Source organism: Embiotoca jacksoni, unplaced genomic scaffold, assembly GCF_022577435.1.
Source record: "Embiotoca jacksoni isolate LCO1_2020_lvr unplaced genomic scaffold, fEmbJac1.0.p SCAF_28, whole genome shotgun sequence".
Classification (NCBI taxonomy): Eukaryota; Metazoa; Chordata; class Actinopteri; family Embiotocidae; genus Embiotoca; species Embiotoca jacksoni.
This window is the reverse complement of record NW_027185379.1, coordinates 6,323,709-6,345,157: the sequence shown is the minus strand read 5'-3', so window position 1 is coordinate 6,345,157 and position 21,449 is coordinate 6,323,709. Positions and strand designations below refer to the sequence as shown.

The 21,449-nt window shown below is 39.8% G+C and overlaps 1 protein-coding gene across 5 annotated transcripts in view; it reads right to left on the bottom strand.

Annotated features, from left to right (window-relative positions):
- Positions 1–21,449, bottom strand: part of lrfn1 (leucine rich repeat and fibronectin type III domain containing 1) — a 161,648-nt gene that overhangs the window by 23,111 nt on the left and 117,088 nt on the right. For all 5 annotated transcript variants that reach the window (XM_069161405.1, XM_069161403.1, XM_069161402.1 and 2 more), the window contains one exon: positions 7,663–7,770. The gene's annotated coding sequence lies outside the window, so the exon portion shown is untranslated. The remainder of the gene's footprint in view (positions 1–7,662; positions 7,771–21,449) is intronic.

The following is a 21,449-nucleotide window of genomic DNA, read 5'->3' as shown; positions in this document are numbered from 1 at the left end:
TCAAGCTGGTGTTCTTTTCAGGTTTTTTTTTTTTTTTTCCTGTTTTGGAAACGCTCACTTGAGAAAATTGCGAGTCCAGTCTGGATGGAAGGTCGAAACTGATGGAAAAAGACACAATCTTGAACATACCTGGCTTTGTGTGGTGTGTCTGTGAATCATGTCACCCTTGTGCGTATGACGTGATTCACTCGAGAGGAAAAGATTAGCCTAAACAAATAGGTTCACATCACATTACATTACATTTCATTTAGCTGACGCTTTTATCCAAAGCGACTTACAACACACCGATGGTACACCATCGGGAGCAATTTTACATCACATATCCAATAACAATGAACTGTTTACAATGCCAATGTGTTAGAAAGAAAACAAATAAAGTTACGACCTGTAAGCTTCTCGCCTGATTGTTCAACCTGTCTGCTTTGAAAACATTACACGTTTAAGAAGTCTGTGATTCTCTGAGAAAATTAAATCCATATTCGACATTTCTGCCTCCAATTACAATGTTTCGGGAGGAAATTAAGGCAGTGCATTTAATCCATGACATACGAGTGTAATTAGTAATTATGCGAATGAAATGTTTAGAACGACCGCACACAAGCTCAAACTACACTTGACGAGTCTCTAATCACAAACCTGTCAGGCCTGTTATTTGAGAAGAACATACACATTTAGCTCTCTCTTATCATCTACATAATTATTTTTTATCTATAATAAATAAAGTAACTACCTAACCTACCTAATGTTTTGCTTCTGCACAAACTTAACATGGCTGGATCCTTCTCAAATGTATTATCTTTATAATGGGAAGTCACTGTTACATAAAATTAGCTGCTGATGGCTTACAAACTTCTCAAAGGAAATCAAAATGATTTTTGAATCTCAAAGTCCACCATAGTTTCCATTCAACTAGTCTTATTTTCTTTATTTTACCCTTGGAAATATACCTCCTGCATATATACCATGAAGCTCTATGGACAGAATAATTGCTCGGGAAAGGACACATTAAATACCTCACATGCTGTGACTTTGCCACCAGTTACAGAAAGTTAATTACTGGTCATTGTGGTTGTGCTTGTACCAAATATAATTAGCTCACAATATATTTGATGAAAGTGGCGTTATCAGAAATTGCCTTTTTTTCTGTCTTTTGTTAACTAGTAGTTTTGATAAATTAGCCGCTGAACCAAATTGCAGTTCAAAAGCTATCAAGTTATTAAGAAAATTAAGAAATGAAGTCTGAAACATGACACCATCAGAGAACATTCACTGGGATCGAGCCTAAAGTGCTTTTTTGGTTTCCTTTTATTAATTCTTAATCCTACAAGAAGTCTTCACACATTCTCCCAAATGGGTGCCGCTGCCGTATTCAACACGCAAGCACCGGTTCAGTTGAAGAAAAAGTGTAAACAAAGCTGCCGCCTTGGATTTCAATAAATTCTCCAGGAAGATGTGACGATCACATTGTAGGCTTTGATGTGTGATCTGAAGCAGAGAGGGCAGTAGCTTGTGTGTTTTTGTCTTACGGTTTGATCCGTAGCCCTGGATGCTTTTCTTCTGCAGACTTTGCTTCTTCTTTATTTTTTATATCTTCTTTATTTTTTTTTCCCAGTGTTTGCGTGGGTTTTCTCCTGGTGTGTGATCCTTCATCTGAATGAATTGTAGGGAAATGACTTGGTAATTAGTGGAATACATAAAGGGTGACATGTATTATATTTGTGTCATGCATCGTGAATGATCGTTTTCATATGCTGCTAGAGCCGCAGCACTGAGAATGAACTGAGAATAATGCAGCTGTAAAGCACGGAACATCAATAGTGAATGTGACCGAGGCAGTTTCCAACAGGACATTTCTATAATTTACCTCATGCAATAACACTGACCATAATCTTAGAAAGCGGGGTAACCTGTTCAATCCCATTATTGCACTTTAATGTAGCTCTACCCATGCCACTTGTCCATAATACTACACCCAGGCAAGCTCATTGTGCTGCCAGGACCACTTACAACATCCCTGCCTCATGCGCAGCTCCTCCTCCTCACTCTCCTCTGCCTATGAGCCAATGCAAATTACAGTAACAGCTTGGACGCGAGTATATTCTCAAGTGGTGCGAGCTGGGCTCCATGGCGAAGCATTGCAGGCAGATGGAAGCGGAGACTCTGCCAGGCGTCTTTAGGGGCTCCCACTCTTTCTCCAGCATGGTAGACAATGGAGGAGCTGTGGCTCATAACCAGCTACTCGTCTGCCACTATCAGGCGGCCCACTCCCATACGCTGTTATATGAAAAACGATAAAAAAGGAAGGGAGGGAAACCTGTCGTGGCCTTGTTTAGACCAATGCACAGATGGACACAGATACTGGCAACATTATATCACGAGCCACTTACAGCGCACAGCGAAGGGAAACTGGAGGAAGGATGCTCAGATGTTCACATCAAAGATGAAAAAGAAGCCAGAGGAGAACATTAGGTTTGTTTCTGCGTGGTTATCAGCACAGCAGGTGTTGGAGACCTTTCCCTTGAGCTTTGGTAGATATTTAGTAATAGCTCTTTGAATTAACAGACTATTCTATTTGGACAAAAGACATATGCAATGAACATTTATTTTTATCTTGGAACGGAGAGAAAAAAAACTTTGGTTCTCTTAAAAAAAAGTACCAAATATTATTAATTAATGTAACTCCAGGGAATGCACCGCTACTTTGTTAGAACATACATCATCTATATAATATTCACACAATATACACTACAAAGCATAATTAGACCAGTTGGGATATGTTTGGGCTTGCCTTAAGGAAGCCAATTTAACTTTGGTGTTTAAGTAGGATTTGCTAATTCTTGAGCGTGCTTCTGTCCACATTACTGAACTTGTGTCCACCTTCTATAACTCAGTAATGTCTGCCAGGAAGGAGACAGAAAAGTTTGTCTTGGTGATGCCCTACCATAGAGTGTATATAAAAGAGTTCGTAGCCTCTGGGTCTCAAAAATAAGGCTGATGCAGAAGTGCCTTAAACTGCAATACCACCGAGTGCCACTAGAGGTCGGCTCCATAGACTCTCATTCAACTTCTCTCATCAAATTCTTAGTGAATAAAATTTCTGCATCAGTAGTCTCGGTTTTGTTAGCTAAAGTCACTCCTTATTAGTTTTCTGGCGGTCCATCTGATAATAATTCCATCATAAATGACATATTAGGTCTGCAAAAGCCACGTTTTTTTTGGGGGGGGGGGCGTGTCTGTTTGATTGACAGGCCTGTGGTGCAGTAAGGTTTCCGCTATCGGTGGGCGGGATGTAGAACCGTCGGGTTCCCAATCAGATTGAGTCAGAGCCACCGCTCGCTCCTCTCCCAGCTCGTCCAAATATGGTCACTTCCTGCTCCAAACCAGGACTAGCCTAATGGCCGAAATCCAAACTCAAGGCTTCATAACGGCTGTTCACAAACCAATTGGTAAATTCACTGTTTGTTGCCGCTTGCTCCTGACTAATTCCTGTAGCAGTAGATAACATGATAAATTCATAAATAACAACAGCGAGTGCAGAACTTTCCTGTGGTTACAGAAACCTCTTTAGGTTAAGAGCTTGCCTCTATGGGTTCAGGCACTGCCTTAAAAGTTAAATCAACACTAATGCACCTTTTATTTTGAACGAACGAGCTCCAGGGTTTACACTTGCATGACAACAGAGATCAGGGATTGTCTTGTGTTGTTGCTCTGGGAGAAAAGCTTGTTTACCCTCAAAAACACAGACTGTGCTATTCTTGGTCATTAATGGATTCTTAAACTCAGTTATACTGCTTGTAACTGATGAAGAAGCTGATGTAATATAGTCGCACCCCCATGTGTCACTAACCATGCCTCTGATTGTGCAACCCAGGGAGACAGACACACTGTACTTGCCCCGGAGGAACCCAAACAACACCCCCAATACTGTATACATACATAACAACGAAGAGTACAAAAGAACATGCTGTATGGAGAAATCAATAGATTGTGAATCAGCTGAGGATGTTTAAGTGACTCAGTGTTCAATGTGTTTGCCAACCCTGAGTGCATCTGCAGCAACAAAAAGATATTTGACTGAGAGAGCGAAAGCAAGATGCTGAGCACAACTCCCCTGGAGCTACGCGTCTATTGTATCTGACTGCTGCTCGCACGCAGGTGTGTTTCATTTCACCATATTTTTCTCGACTGTTATTTGAAAAAAGCTGCAGCCACGCCATTTCATATTCACAAAGCGCTTGTTACTCCGACTGACAAAGAGTAAACAGCTTAATTTCTGCGCATGATTACAGCCGCAATAACAAGAATCTGAGATGATGTGTTAACATGGCACCGTGCTGGAAAACCTCAAGAACACCGGGAGCTGCAAATCGACACCGCCTGTCACTGCTGTGAATACTTGGTATTCCAGGAAACATTGACTGAGAGACTCAGATTACTTTGACAAGATATACAGACCACAAGACAGGGAGGGGGAGGCGCATGTGTGCAGCGCCGCCACTGGAATTTGAATATGGGAAGGTAATAACTTGGCCTCCTTCTCCATTTCTCTCCACTCCATCTCTGATTAAAATAGTGCCTTCATCACCGACTTCACCATTTTCTCCGATTGGAGTAATGCAATTTTTGCAAAAGCAGAGAAGAACTGGTGGGGAATCCTGTTGTTACGCCTCTTATCACCCTCAAACTTGACAACCAGGATTAAGCCGCACTCAGAGGAGCGGCTGAGAGAAGATACAGAAGATTACTGTACTTTCTGTTATTTGACTGGAAAAAAGGTGAATTCAAATCTCAGAAAGGATTAATGTAACTATGGAGAATTTTACTTTTTTTAGGACACAAACAGAACAGGATGTCTCACGGTGCACAAAATATTCAGAGTTATGCAAGGTGCATGACTGCCGTAGACGCTGCTTGTTAGGTGTCCGGCCAGCGGGGAGGAGGGACACTGAAGGGAACAGCAGTTATGTTCAATTCGCTAACACAAGCTGGCTAATTAGCATTGCCCTGCATTTCCTTTGAACCAGAGGAGGACAAGTGGGAACCATCATATTTCTTTTGTTGTCAGCACTGTGATTCCCCCCTGACCGCTGAAACCACAGGGGCTCTGACCACAGAGGGTCAAAGGGTAGGTAAAATAATCTCACCTTTCAGCTCCCTCCGCACTGAGCTGCCCCCGGAGGAATTACCCAGACCTTTTCCTAAAACTACGCCATCAGCGAAGTACAGTTACTGGCAGCACGCTGCATCAGATAAAGTGTCTAGATGTAGTGCGATGACATTTTCAGGATGCAAACCTACTCCGATTACAGCAGACAGATGCTGAGGGTATACAGGTACTGACTGCACTTCACATGCACACAATTACTCTTGGCCGACTGCTCTCTGAAGACGGAGCACAGATCATTAACTCTATCCTCCCGTGGACCAAAGTCTTAATTAATAGTTTCATGCTATGTGATGTACAATTGAAACGTGAAACTGGGTTTATGTACTACTGTGGCGTTTTGAAGAGTGTTTTATGGATTGGTTAGAGATGCAGTCGATTACACTACGACTCCAGATAGAACCTTTTTGGTACTGCACGTGGGTCACATCATTTCAAATACTTGGTAGAGATACTCAATTCAACACAAGGTGCTGTGTGGGCGGGGTTTGCCTTCTAGTCTCTGTTTAGGTAGGAGGGTAATGATTCAAAGAAGAGTATTTCTTCCTCACTCTTTCAAATCCTATTTTGTTCAGTTTTACAGCTTCCATTTTCTTTTCTTATTAAAGTAAATATACATTATAATGGGATGTCAAGATAATGAAGTAGAAGAGATGTTATACATTTTATCCGTTTTTACCTTTCAGGCTAGATATAGGGCTCTATTTTAACAATCTAAATGCACGGTTTAAAGCGCATGGTGTCCAAATCCACTCCTACTAGTTTAAGTGCAGATTATCTGAGCACAAAGTACCGCGCATGGTTTAAAATGCCCTAATTAAAGGTGTTTTTCTCGTGTAATGTAATAAAGTAGACCAAAATAAAAGACAGGTAAATTTGCATCTTGGCGGAGGAAAGAATGCTCCTTTGGAGTGGAGGCGGATCTGCTTCTGGGCACATTGCATGTTTGTAATCTTTTGCATGTTTAAGTGCTGCTGTTTGTGTAATGATCAGAATGTATGTGCGTTGTTCACCTGCCTGGGTAGGCGAATCTTGATAATGAGCCTTTAAAACAACAGTAAAATCAATTGACTTCAGACCAGGTTTTTAATAGTCATTCGCCTACCGCTGCCCAAACACAGCAATGCACCAGCAAAGTGTCTGACTGCACCTCATTGTAAGAGGGGAGGAGCATTTAACGCAAAAATACAACTCCATAATCGCTCACAACTAACTGACTATTAATCGACAATTGCATGTTTCTCCAGTTCGCTCCATGGTGTCTAATCTCACACCACCACGTTTTACTTGACAAAGCTTCACAGCCTGGTAGTAACGTGTTATTATTCTTCTTGTTTAATGGCAGCTGCAGACAGCTTTTAGGTGCATTACCGCCACTTTCTGACAGGAGTGTAACGCATTACAACCAGGCGCTGATAAAAAAAGAGGGGAAATAAGGAAGCATGATAGTCGCATATACTTATTGATTTTTTAAAATACTTTTATTTCTAGTTGAATATTTGATGAATCATGGCCCATCCATAATCGTAGGACCTAACACATGGGTGTACATATGGGTACAAGTACATTTGCTATCTAAACAGTGAGGGGGCGCTGGACAGGAAAATGACAACTGCGGCGGTCTGAAACTAACAATAACACTTGGATTGAGAAAGACAGCAGCTGCTACTCAAAAGTTTAAAATGCACTTCAGAATACCTTCAAAACTTTCAATTTTTTTATGTTCTCCAACAACTCTCAGTCTCTTCAAACCTGTCATCTAATACGAAATTTTAGGTTCCTATCAAGTAGATTGAGCATGATTTTATGAAGGGTTACTACAGATTACATATATTACAGTTAATGTGTTTATTTAACCCATTACTGTCAAATATAAACCGAAGCAGATTCTATAATACTGTCCTCAAACCACCCACAACAAGTATACAAAGTTACCAACGAGTTATTAATTCTAATTAGCCATACAGCACTCATCCAGTAATCATTACACTCCCACACACTTGCACACTATTTACAACCCTGTGGACATTGAATGTTGTTGTTCACTTATCTGCCTTTCATTCTCCTTTGCTGGTACATAATAGCCAAACTATAATGTTTTTTTTAGATTTTTGTTTAGCTCCTGCCTTTCTATAGATATACGTCTCTGTGTGTCAGGTTCCCTCCACGGTGTGTAGGCACACTGAAGGTCACTGGAAACCTGAGTCAGATTCCTTGTACACCTAAACATACTGTACCTGGCCAACAGAGCAGATACACTCCTCCCAGGCCGAGAACAAATGCGGAGAGAAAACATTGACCCAGTTCTGCTCTGCACCTGTAGTTTTCACCGTATTTTCTGTAATAAATTCCCACCGTTGATCTAAATAGCGCTGCATCATCAATCTGCTGATGCACTACTGCTTACACAACATTTTTTTAGCACAGTTCGAGTTGCCCCAGCTAGCGGTGAAGCTCACAGTCTGTATGCAGTGACTTGGAAAACACGACACACTCACCAGATATCAAGTCCTGGTCTCCATGAGGTTCCACATCCTGATCAGCTGGCGGTCAGAGAGACACAGGTGAGGCAGGGGACTCCCGCTGACGTCACGGGAAAGCTCCCCCTAGAGGACGAGAAATATAATTAGGACACTTTAAAGCTGAGGTTAGAAGAGGCGGTTTTAACACAAGCTGGGATGTTTATTATAGAGTTCTCGACAGTATTATAGTGAAGTAAGCAACATCCTTCAACACACTCGAGATGCAGTCATACATTTATAATCTCATTGACTGAGCTTGCTCCTTTTTCCACTTGGCAGCTTTGGGTGTAAAATGAACGTTGATCTGATTACGAAACAACAGGAAAGAAGCACAAGCAGCAGGAGAGGCACCAGAAAAACAGAGCTGGAGACACCACGGCTATGAATGTGTGTCCTGTCATTAATATTTCACTGCATCATTGTAGCAAAGAGAGAACAAAGTGTAAAGGGGAGCGTAATGAAAAATTTATCATATTTTGACAGCCCTTTGGAATTTATCTGTGCAAAACAAAGACTGGGCGAATCTTCCCTTCTTGATGAGATTTTGGGACTGGGAAACAAATAAGGTGATTAATGTGCCCAAATAATAACTGGACGCTTCAACATGGGGTTATTGCCATTATATGCACATATCTGATTAAGATGGATGAGACCGAGGGTTTGCAATTCACTTAAGAGGGAAGTTCTTATCCTTCTTTCTAGTTTTTGCTGGGTTTTTTTTTTTGGAACAAAGTGACTGACAAGGTCACAGGCCTTCAGTTTCTCACTTGTCCCAAAGATTCAGAACAAGCTACGTGACATGTCACACCTCTGCTCGCAGTGCTGCTGCACGCAATCCAAGAGAGATTACCATATCGCTTGCATTTGTCTGCAGAGAGCCTTCATGCATGAAAAAAACAGACTTCTCCACTCAGGTTTTTCTTCCAGCTTTACTGTACATCAATTTGTAGTCAGGGAAAGGAGCTTTCGACTTGTCACCTTCAGCTATTCATCCAGCCAATGAAGTATTTATGACGCAAGCTTTTGCTTTTTTGATTCGTCATTCCAGCCCTCTTCCAATTCCAGTCAGGGCTGTCATGTCAGAGTTTAAGAAATGAAGGGGAGAAACAAAGTGGGAGTGTAGGTGTCACACATTTCACAGTCTATCATTTTATGGTCTAAGCGCACCAGCAACTTCGACTCACGGCGGTAACGCAGGCTCCGCCCACGGCGGAGAAAATACTTTCATCGGGGGAATTTTTTCAGTTTTATCTTCATATCCAAACCCTGAATCATCACCTGGACCGGCGTGTAAAGTCTGGCGCCGGGACACACCGGCCTCACTTTATCTCCAACATGGCTCCCCTTCACTGCATCAAACACTCCACTTCCCTGCTCCATTTTCCTCTCACAGCCACAACATGACCGGCTCTTTCTTTTCTGTCCAGGCTTTTATGTGAAGTTAAAAAAAAAAAGACAGCACAAGGAAACTTTAGCCCAAAGACACACTCCGTCAAGTCATTATCCATCACTGTGATTCCTTCCTATCTGTTCAAGACAAAGACAGTTGTTAGGCAGACAGTCATCCTCCTGTGCTGCCAGCTTTGTTACTTAGAAAACTCAATATGACAACAGGGGTGTCTGAGACTTCTCTTTCTACCTCACGGTGGTTATAGTCTGTCACTCACTCACTCACTCATTCGCATGGGGACGACCAGATATGAGTGGCATCAAAAAAACAACAAGAACAATAACAAAAAAACAACAACAGGCCAGCCAGGTTACAGGAAGGATGAAAAACATTTCTTTGTCAAAACAACCTCTACCTTGAAAATCACCTTCACAGTCAACATATTGTCATGAGAGACAATAAACGCGACATTAATATGTGATTTCTATTTTCTGCAACAGACTTTGATGGTAAATAATCATAACTGTACCTGCAGTGAAAGCAGTTATCCATCAATATATATAACAATTATCTTGCTAAGGCAATAGCAGATGCAGGATATAATTTTGATAGACTGCAAATGTGAGATATCTGAAGCAAGCTTTCAAATGAATATCAAATTTGCTTGGAAAACTCTGCCTACAGCAATCAAAAGATGCAGACCAGGGCGATACTCATTTATTTAGAGAGCAGAATATAACAGAACTGCCAGTTTATATTCTTTTCAGACACACATTACAAATGATATGAAGACAGTGTCAGAATCAGCTCTCTATTGGCTTAAGAAAGGGTATTTTTTTTCTTTCTTAGATATCTTTTCTGCAAAAGCAACAAAATAAATCTCTGCAAAAAACCTCCAGGCATGTCATTACATCAGCCCCTGCTGCTGCTGACCATCCAGGGAGACGAAAACAAGCCTTAAAGCTTCAATCAATTATAGATTTGAGTGTATGCACTCATACTGGAGACTGTGTTACATTCCCCAGGTATTGACAGAAGTGATGGCGAGTGCTAAGCTTACTAGCAGGTTAGGAAGGACTGCAGCAGGTTCGGAAATTAATTCCACCGTAGCCATGTCAGGAGGTTTTTTGTGTGTTTATTACAGGCTCTAATTATTTCTAAATTGCCTGACTGAAGTAAAGCTTTTGGTAAGCATTTTAATTTTCCAGCTAGGAACTCCGTTCTTTAACTGCAGAGATCACAGTGTCGAGATAAAGACGAGCAATGAAGCAGCCGCAGCTTTAACACACTTATCAAAGGACGTTCTCAATGTCATCATGACTCAGCATGTGGACGCACAAAGCCACTCGCTCAGGAAACAGCAATGTCGCTCGGAGGTGTAGAGTAGCCTGATAGCTGTCGTAACTGTGAGGTCAAACTCATCCTCAGCAGATCCACGAAACCGAACGCCATCAGACCGTTTCCTCTTTTTTCCTCCAACTTCACAGTCATTTAGTCCTCATGTCAGCACTTTGATTAATGACCTGATTTACACACAGGATCCTGTACAGTATATGGCAAGGCATCAATCATAGCACATTCATGGATTTTACCAGCTGTGTTGCTGCAGCCAAAGCCTAATTACATATATCCAATAGGGGTGGGTGAACAGCAACGCTGTGAAACAGTGAACGTATTGAAGATATGTCACAGAGTTGAGCCCCAACGTGTTAAAATACATCAGATGTACCCGTGTATTTATTGGTACACACCTCTCAAAGTCAACCGGGGACAGGACCACAAGAGTGAGGTGATTATTAAGGACAAGCAGCTGGTTTCGTCCGAGCCGTGTACGCTAATCTGAAACACAGGCAGACTCTAATGAGCGCTCCCATCCTACTGGCTGGACTCCAGCTGAGCCGAGCTCTTTACTTGAAACGAGAAAAAAATAGTTTTTCGAGGAAAATTGCTTGTAGGAGCAGTTTGATTGAATAATTAGCATTTAATTAGCCTTTACAACCTTTTGCCATTAGGGGTCAAGAAAAAATTAATTGTGTGCAAGTGTGTTTCCTAACCAATCAATAATCATGAATCCGGGGATGCTGGAGGGCAAGGTTGCCAAGATATTGCCAGGAACTTAAGAAGTCGTTTGGAATCAAGAGAAAAAAAGTTCTCATTGATAATGACGACTGGTTGTATTACCGGTAGACTCCATGAGACAAGGCTCACGGTGGGCCATGTCTGTTGTAATCTGAAGGCGGACAAACTGTTTAATGAATCTTCATCCTGTCAAGTTTTAGGCCTGACCCATAAACTGTTGATAAACATAGAACTCGTCTCCGTAAAAAGAAACCCACTGCGAAGGTCCCTTAAACTGCAATACCACTGAGGGCCACTAGAGGCTGGCTCCATAAAAACGTCTGGCGCCAAAAGACTTCCATTCAAAAAGCGTAAATTTCTCACATAAAATACAAAGTGAATTTTTTCCACAAATCATTATGGTGCCATTAGCTATATACTTTCCTTCCGATCAGTGTTCTGGTGGTCCATCTGAAAATAATTCCATAATAAATCAGATGTTAAGCCTCAAAGAGAGGTTTGTGGGGCGTGTCTGATTTGATTGACATGCCTGGGTGCAGTCAGGTTTGCAGTATAGGTGGGCGGTTCTCAGTCCCCTTGCTCCTCCCGAGCACATCTAAATATGGTCGCTTGTAAAAAAAAAAAAAAAGGAAAAAAAAAAGATAAGATAAGATGGTGGCGGACAAAGAATGTCGAAACCAGTACATGACATGGTGGGTTAACTCATGCTGATGTTACCATTGAATCCTGAGAGTTGAATTTTCTAACAAAGTTCAAACACAGTGTTGCTAGGCCAGTGATCAATGATTATATTCATCATTCTTTCACTGATGATTTAATCTTTTGTCCTATAAATACTTCTGAAAACTGCTCACAAGTCAATTAGTTCTGTCAGATAAACAGTCAGTAAACAAAATATTCAATTTACAAAGAAACAACAAAAAGTTACACTTGATTAACCCTCTTCCTATTCAACATTAAAAAGCAAATGGTTTCTAACACAATCAGCAATCAGTGACCGATTGATGAATAAATTGTTACACAGTATACCATAGAAAATATGATCTGTTTATACTAATCAATCACGGGCGGTTTTTAACTTGTTAATCTTTATAGTTTATTCTTGACCTTGAGATGATAAAAATACTAAATCCACTTACTGGCTTTTATCGGCATCTTGTGGCCTTCATCAGCGAACTGAGTGGGCTCAGTTGTCACAAATCAATACTTAAAATGTAATATTAAATATTTAAGCACATAACCCACATAGTATCCACTATAATGGAAAAATACACAGTCAATGTACATATATCTGATTAGGACTATATTGTAGCGTGTTCTATTTGTTTACTGAGAGTTTATAAATGCTAATCATAGGATGTGGGGAAAAACAGAAACTCTTCACATATAAGTGGCTGCAACCGTAAAATGTTTTGCGTTTTTGCTAGAAAAACCACACAAAGAATTAACTGAATATGAAATTATAAATTCAATTGAGATAAATGTATCTGTCTGTTGACTAATCATTTAATTAATTAATCTTTTCAGCTGTAGGTGCAACAGAGGGAGGTTATAAAATCAAAACTACAGCCACAAGAGATATTGTATAACAGTAACATTTTGGCCACGTGCAGTGAAGAGATCCTATAATTGTTTAAAAATGCTGTTGTGAAATGTGTATGGGATCATTTTGGCTCCAGATTCATGAGAATACTTTGGGGAAGGACTGGACAAGCTTTGGATATATAATCAGCCACAATCTTGTAAAACTTGTAGTAGGTCATAGTTTACTAAACATCAAACATCCTAATATGATATTAATTAATGACAAGTAATGAATCATTAAAGCTAAGATTGCAGTCAGCCAGTATGAATAATGAACTTACTTTTGGCTTTGATTGCGGTCAAATTTGTACAGAAACAGTACAAAACAGACCGCATCATCAAGAGTGTGGACTGCAATAAGAATGTCATTTGTTTTGAGCCTTTATTATAGAAATTCTTCATGAAAATATGAAGGTAAATCTATGGTAAATACATCTATTACCGTTATGTTTTCTGTAGCTTTTAACCACATCACATGGTTTTCTTCAGAAGATGGAAACTTGCTCAGTTGTCATGGAGATGGGTCTGTTTACAAGGAGCATGTTTGGGACTAATTGTGTTGACCTATTCATTGGGTTGAATAGTCATATCTAACCTCCCTTAACTCAGCAAATTGCATCCAAAATCCAAAACAGCTATTCTGACAGAGAACAACACAAATCTGATACGCTTGTGTGATTGTTGAAAACCAGTGCGAGGTGGTGTTACTGTCTGCACGTCTCATGCCATTAGCGTGCGGTGTCATTTCAGTAACAGTGACACTTTGATCATTTTGTGTCGCCATAATAGGAAAAGACAGGTCTGATATTACTAAATGAAGGTTTTACAACTACCTTTGCCCCATTGAGCTTTAACCTGAAAATGCAAATGAGCTTCATGAAAACCAAGTGATTTCATGGATCGCTGGCTGCTACATAAGCATATGGTCTGCAGTCTCTAGGAAAATGTATTAGAGGAGAGGGGGAATCTTACGTTAATCTGTGACTGTTCATTCTGTAATCCTTCAGTTATATTTAGCGCACTTGTATGTCTATGCCGCAGCATTGCAGTTTACTCTTTTTGAGCTCATTAAAAACCCCTGAGGAAATCAAACCGCTTTTTCCGCATGGCTATATTATGCCATCAAAGTTTACGTCTGCGGAGGAGACACGGCCCTCTGTTCACAAATTCAAGCATGAAGATTACAAGGGTTTAGCACGCCAAGTATTAGCATATCCTGTTACATACAAGCCTCTAAGCAGGGTTATGAGGAAGTAATGGAGCAGCCTTCCGCTGGTTAAAATTTTGTACAATTAATTGAATACTAAAAAATTATTGGCACCACTTCTGCATAAACTCTTCGCAGAGATCAATGATGGACTCAGAGTGAAAACATTTGGAGACTGAAGTGAAAAAATGGCTTTTCATATTTCTACTCTTCCCTCTACCCCAATAAAGAGGGAGGTGCAATACCATTTTACTGAGCCCCAAGCACAAGTGTAATTTGCTAAACGAATGTGACAACTTGTCTGTAAACAAGCACTGGGACTAACAATGAATCACCAGCTCACAAGATTTTTTTTTCTCTTTTTTACCATCTGCAAATAATGTCAGAGTTGTGCCCAGGCGCCGTCAGAGCTGTCACTTTGACAGGTTGTGGAGGTGGTGGTGCAGCACTCACCAACAAAACAGGTTGAAAAAAAAAAAAAAATGCTCTCCATTTCCCTACTTTTTGGAAAACTGGTAAACACATGGGCTTCTGAAATTTGTGTTTCATCCTTGAATTTGTTGCCAACTGTAAAAGGATTTGTCAGGATGAAGAGACCGATCAGGAGAAGAGAAAGTTGGTAAGAACATTTCCAGTATGTCAAAGCGGGAATTCAGGGATCTGATTTGATTTGCTCAGCCGGCTCTCATTTCACTGATGCTGAATCACAACATATTTCATTGGTCTTACAGGTTTCCCCAAAAGAATAATTAGATTAACGAAGCAGCACTATAAGAGTAGCGTGCAGGCTCACAGTAGGTGCAGAGGTTCAGTTGTACTTCTGCAAAACTTTGCCGTTGCACATTTTATTTTGTGAGTAGGTAACGTTTACAGTTGTCATATAAAAACTCAGGCGCTGTCAGAGTGTTTATTATACCATTCGGACACAAGAGCTTCCTGCCTGTCCTTGTGCTGTTCGTCTCCTGCATCCTGACGTGTCATCTCACAGCCAGGTATCACGCCAATATGTGTAATGCACCCATCAGGCCACAAGAGGATCCCGTGTCAGTGTCACGTTTTGCCTCCATCATTATCCATGCTAGTGACATGACTCGGGACACGGCTGTGTCACTTAGTTCCCAGCTGAATCACAGCAAGTATTGGACGGGACTGCCATGTTCCTCAAAGGATGGATGGTAAAAATGTTGAAATATCTGACATTCCCATCAGCCTTAGCTGAACTGCTAAACTTTGGCATATTCGCATTTTCTGAGTGACATTATTGCATTGTTCCAAATGATGTACTTCCCTTAGTACACTAACAAATAGTGCTCTTACATGTTAGGACTCTTGCCTGTGTAGAGCGTAGTAATAACAGCAGCATGTGAGTGGATCACCCGACAACATATCTGCAGCTATTCTACCCAGAAATTAACATGTTTTCGTGCACTCTGTTTAACACGCAACGAACACACGGATGCCGTCTGTCCGACAGCAGTACGGTGCTACTGAGTGAAAAATAAACACTTCTGTGAGGTGTTTAGACGCTTTAATTCAAAAAGTCTTTACTTTGTTGGCCCCGCCCCTTCCTCTACCGAGCCAAGATGTCAACCATTCAGGGTGAAAAATGTCTTACACAAATTGTTTGGACCGTTTTGAGTGCATCATCCTGGTACTTGTGGTGCACTGTATGTTTCTGTACTTGACAGTGTGAACGCACTTATGCATTAAATTTGTGTTACTGACCTTTGTTTATATGAGGAATAAAAATAACTTAATTACTTTGCCTTGTTTTAGTTAAAGTTTGATTCTCAAGAAAGCTAAATTTAAAAAAAATAAATAACAGGATACCTCACTTGCTTGGTTCCGTTCACATACACGAGCAGACTAACTTGTTAAATAAATGACACAGACCTACAGACAAAAATATCTTGGAGATTCTCCAAAGTCTCACTGAATGACTTGAAAGGGGAAGAAATCTCCCCAGCTGCATAAAATAAATACTGAGCCTATACACCAGCAGCCTTAACACATCAAATATTAACCAGATCTGGCGTTGTGCTTCTTTAAAGTGAAATACCGATAACACCTCACAGCCCTCCATGGTCTTGAACTGCACAATCAAACAGAGCTCACGCACCAAATGAGTTTAACTGGGGGACATCTTTCATGTGATTCACTGTAATCTTAAATTCTGTGTCACCCCATGCATGAACTGGATTATTGCTGAGAAAAATTGCTTTTTAAGATGGACCATTTAAAAAAATAAAATAAAATACTTATCCAACCTCTTAATCAGTCAGGTAAGTGAGCATTTTCTGTCTATTACTGTCAACAAAACTGCAGACAACCTTATTATCTCCACCCTCATGTTACAGTTATGTTTCACTGTTAATTAATTTAATTCAGGACTTAGATTTTTATCATGTGCTAATCCAAGGTTTTATATATTTAAACTAGTTACAGTAAATAATTACTCTGATTAGATGTTTTGTCAACAGACAAATAAAGCTGAATGATAATAATGTTTCAAACCTTGCATAGAAATTTTCATTACCGCCTGGAGGTTGTACGCCTTCGTTAACCAGTCCAGTTGCAGTTTGATCTAACAGTGAAGCTGACTTTTGACTTTTTGGAAATAAAATGTTATCACTTCACCATTTTATCCTGTTGGACATTTGTGTGAAATTTTTTCATAATTAGTGTATGAATTGTTAAGTTATGGCCACAAGCATTTGACCAACAAATTCGAATTAGTGCATCCCTGAATCCAATCTCAAGGCTTTCCTGTGATATCACGTTCGCAAGAGTGCGATGGACGTGAGGTCAAAGCAACTTCGAACTTTGACCTTTGTCCAAAAAAAATCTAAATCAGTTCATCCTTAAATTCAAGTGAATATTTGTGCCAAATTTCAAAGCGTTCCTGAGATATGAGTGTTCATGAGCATGGGACGACACCAGTGCAGAGACATAAAAACGTGCATATGTAAATAAAACAAATGAATTGAATGTGAACATCTACCAGCCCCTTCAACATACTGCATCATATTCCTGAAGCTGCATTGGTTGCCTTGTTTTTGGATTGTCTGCACTCAGGCACATTTATATCCGCATGCATTATTGATATACTTGGAAGATAATGTTACAACAAGGTCTTCGGGATATATCCGGCTCAGATGGATAGCTGTTTTTTTTTCAGAAGTTTCAGTGACTCCTTGCAGTGCACTTGACAGTTGTAAACATATGTATACTGCTAGCTTGGCTGAGCTAGCTATCTATAAAGAATATGGAGGCATGCGGGGTGGAACACGTCACCTCGAGTGAGATACTAGGACTATAAAATGTTCAAATGGGCCACTACAAATATACTCTGCATTTTCATAAATATTATATCCACGGCTAAGAATATAAAAATGTCAATTGCTCTCTGCCTGGCTTTTAGAGATTTTAGAGTGCGAAAATATGTCTTTCTTAAATAAATGTCACTGGAGAGCTGTTCTCCACCTTGGTTAGCTGTAGTCAGTCAGTATTTAATAACCGGGACTAAATCTTCAAAACTTGAACATGTGCAGTGTGCCATTGATTACAATACAGCAGTTTTAATATATGTTATACAAATGGTACTTATCTCTCAGAAAAATCACAAACTACTGCTTTTGACGAATGCTAATGTGCTGAGAAGTTTTTTCATTGGGTTTTAAGAAATGCCACAGCACATAGATGGTTTTCCTTGAGCTGCCCTTGTTGCTGTTCATGCTTGTTATTGCTCTGTTTGAATCCCTTTTGATCTCAGTGAGGCAGTTGACACCACAGACCAGGTCATTCTGCTTGAAAGCCTCAGAAAAGAGTTTAAGTCACTGTTGTGCCCTTCAAACAGTTTAGACCATAAATTGCTGATAGATCATATCCTGCTGAAGTTGTGCATTAGATTGGCTGTGTCCCCCCCACCCCCCTCTTTTAAAATCAGTCTCCGAAGAGGCGCTAATCAGTATTCAAAAATGTTTGCAGTGGCTCTGACTATAATTTAATTATTCAGAGGAAATGTTCCACCAATACAAAATGAAAGTCAATACTAAATGCTCAATATTATTTGGGACAGCATTAATCTGTCAAATTACTACAAATGAATGGAAGTGAATTGCCTCCAACACCTGACAATGTCCTCTGTTTTGCAGGCCAATTTGATTTGCATTACACGTATACCTCTGCGAAGTAATAATAATACAGGAGTATACAACTTGGTCCCATTTGCAAACAGGAGATCGATTTTCCCAGTGGAAACACCCATTACTTCAAACCTTTAAGATGTATTGTTAATGTTTAAAAAAACAAAATTATGTTCTTTTCTAGTCTGTGACAACATTTTTAGGAAAACATTTCTCTTTCAAATTATAAATTTTTGCTTGAAGTGACCAAAACTTCAGCAAGTCAGTAATGATGACTCTGATCCGTCTGGACTCGCTACTCCTATTAAAGGACTAATCAGCGACCAGTGTCGGTGGTTAAGTTGCAATGACCTTGAAGTGCAGCGGTAGCACAGCGTTGGCCGGTTTTGGCGCATACTGATTGGTTAAAGGCTGCTCGAATAGTTTCAAAATTAACACGAGGTCTACGCCAAGAAGAATCCAACGACTGCAAACGATTCCCCTATGAAGCGTAGCCAGATCCATATATTCACGTAGTGAATTTTGGTCCGGTGACATCAGGCTACTATTAATTTCAAAAAAATATATAGGATATCAGGTCTGGGCATAAGAATCTGTTGGAGTTTTTGTTTTTTTACCCAAATGTTTTTGTAAGATCAAGATAAATGTTTCATCCTCCAGTGAAATTACTGATATAATATCAACCTTGAGAAAGATATTCAGTCTTTTAATTCATCTTAATTTCACTTACATGATTTTTAACAACCGTTGGAAATCTGCAGATATAAACAGAGCCAGGATCATATTAACCAAAACTATGTGATATTATAGTAGTGCTTTATAGTTTTTAATACTAATTTGACTTTTCCTTTCAAGGTTCTTTGACTATAAAACTTTGTATGTGGCTTGAGGTTAGAAAAATTATCATAACCAAGACAAGGAAAACTCTTATACAGGCATTCTGTATCCACAGGAATCATTTTGTATTTCACCTCGACCTACTTTGACCTTATTTTAAATCATGCCTGCCCCTTTACCGTTTAACTATAACCTTTTATTGGCTTTTCTGCCTGCTTCATTGACTTACATTGATTCTCTGAAGCCTTTTTAGTATTCTTATTCTGCACTAGGGCTGTGCTTTAGTTTGTGTTTTAAAATATAGACGTACAACTAAAAATTTATGTTGAATATATCGTTGTGTGCTATGATTATTTGTCAGTGTTCATAATAGGGCTGCAAATCATAATTATCAGTTAAATTTTGATTTTGATTTTTTGATTTTATACACTTTATTAATCCCCGAGGGGAAATTTCTTCACTACAGCAGGGGGGCTCTCAGGGGGGAGCTGCTGCAGCAGGCTGCCACTAGCGCTAATCTGTCCATTATTTCTTCCACTGATTATTTGTTTAGTCTTTAAAATGTCAGAAAATAGTGGAAAAAAATTCACATTTTGATTTCACGGTGCCCGTGCTGACATCTTCAAATGCCTCACTAAGTCTAACGCTTAAAAAAAAAACATTAAAGACAATCTGACATAAAAACAGAATAGCTTTAAAAGTTCACAGTTGAAACACTAAAATAAGGGAATGCTTGGCTTTATTTCTTAAAAAAAATATTTAGTGAGTATCAAAATCGATGTCAGTGAATTTTCGGAGTCAACTGTTTCATTTATAGACTATAGCAGCAGTGCATTAATTTACAACATATAACCTTGCTGTTGTGTGGATAACTAATTGCACATCATTCGCTGAATTCATTACATTTTAAAAGGAATTTTTGCATTGCAATTTATAAATACATTTACCTGTGTCTTACTCTGTCAGTGACTGAAATCGATTGTAAAGTCTTAGTTAAGTTGCATTTTCAAGTTAAAAATAGATGATGCTGTGAAAACTATGAGGTTAGGAAGTCCTACTTCACCTATCTGGAGGCGAAAGATGTTCAGCTGCACTGTTAAGAGCTGGTAGTTTTCCTCCAGTTGGCAGATTCAAAAATATTCAGGGAGAAAACAGATTGTGTGTGTTGTCAGATTTAGGAGACGTGAGGCAAGTCCCATTTCCTTTTGTTCTGAAGTCTATATATTGTGGTGATTTAGGGAGGTCTATTTTTCATCAAATGCTTGACCTGCTCTGGTGAACAGACGATCAAAAACTGGAGTAGTTGTCTCAGATGTCTGCAGGAGAAGTTAAGATGGACTATTCATATAATATTTACTCTTTTCTTGTATTATAGATTAAATGTTTTGTGAGATTCAGAAGATTTGAAAACTTGAGGCTGAACGTTACTTGAATTGGGTTCGCTGTTTGTGGCCTTTGTGGTTAGAAAATGTGCTAAATACACAGCGCTCAAGATATGGCTCTTATGAATCTGTGTTACCCCGTAAACCAGTACTGACTGGGCATAAATATATGATTCAACAGGGGCAGAATGTCACTGTCCAACGCTGAAGAAGATATGTCAGGTCAGAAGCAACCAGGTAGGTTTTCTTTGACGTTGGTGGGGTTGTGCATCATGAATTCATCTCCCAGGGTCAGACTGTCAACACTGAGTATTACTGGGACCTTCTGAGGGAAAAAATTCCACCACAACAACACAGTCATTGCTCCCCACCATTCCTAATTCGAATAAATGACGAGTAAATGTTCCCATTGTGGGATTAATAAAGTCAAATCTAATCTAATCTAATTCGGGCTGTCACTTCGTATTTCTAAATTCAAAACATATGTTCGAAAGGAATTAAAATTCATAATGATGTGTTGGAATTCAAAATTTAAAGTCTATATGTGCAACAGACCGTTGGAAGTAGTTTGCCTTGTAATCCAGCAGAGGGTGCTCTAACGATTTACCATCAGATTTACCTATTGCAGCCCCTATTTGACCCGATATGATCATTAGTTGTTGATCAGCAAAAGGTAAAATGTCCCAAAATGTTGGGAAATAATTTGAACGAATTGCGTGAATATAATTTTTGGAAAAAGTGATAGCCGTGCTCCTACTCACCGTATCTGACTCCATACAACTTCTTTCTGTTCCTCCAAATTTTGACACAAAATCTGATGTCCTCTCTCTGTTTACGTGTCAGGTCGAATGTCGAAATTACAAATGCTGATGTTGATCAAGCGATGTAATACTTTCTGGCAAAAGTTATGGCTCCCCCGTTTCATGCACATTACTGTGCTGCACTTTGTTTGTTTGTTCTTAACAGGAGCACTCCCTGAACTTTTTGATGGCACCTTGTTTAATGCGTGGCCGACAGAGAGGTCCACTCATACACTTGGGTCTTGCAGAGCAGTGTGCGATTGCGCAACAGAGGCCATCGATCATCCTCGTCCGCTGAGACAGAGACAGGAAGTGATGCCTCTGAGGGATGATGAGTAA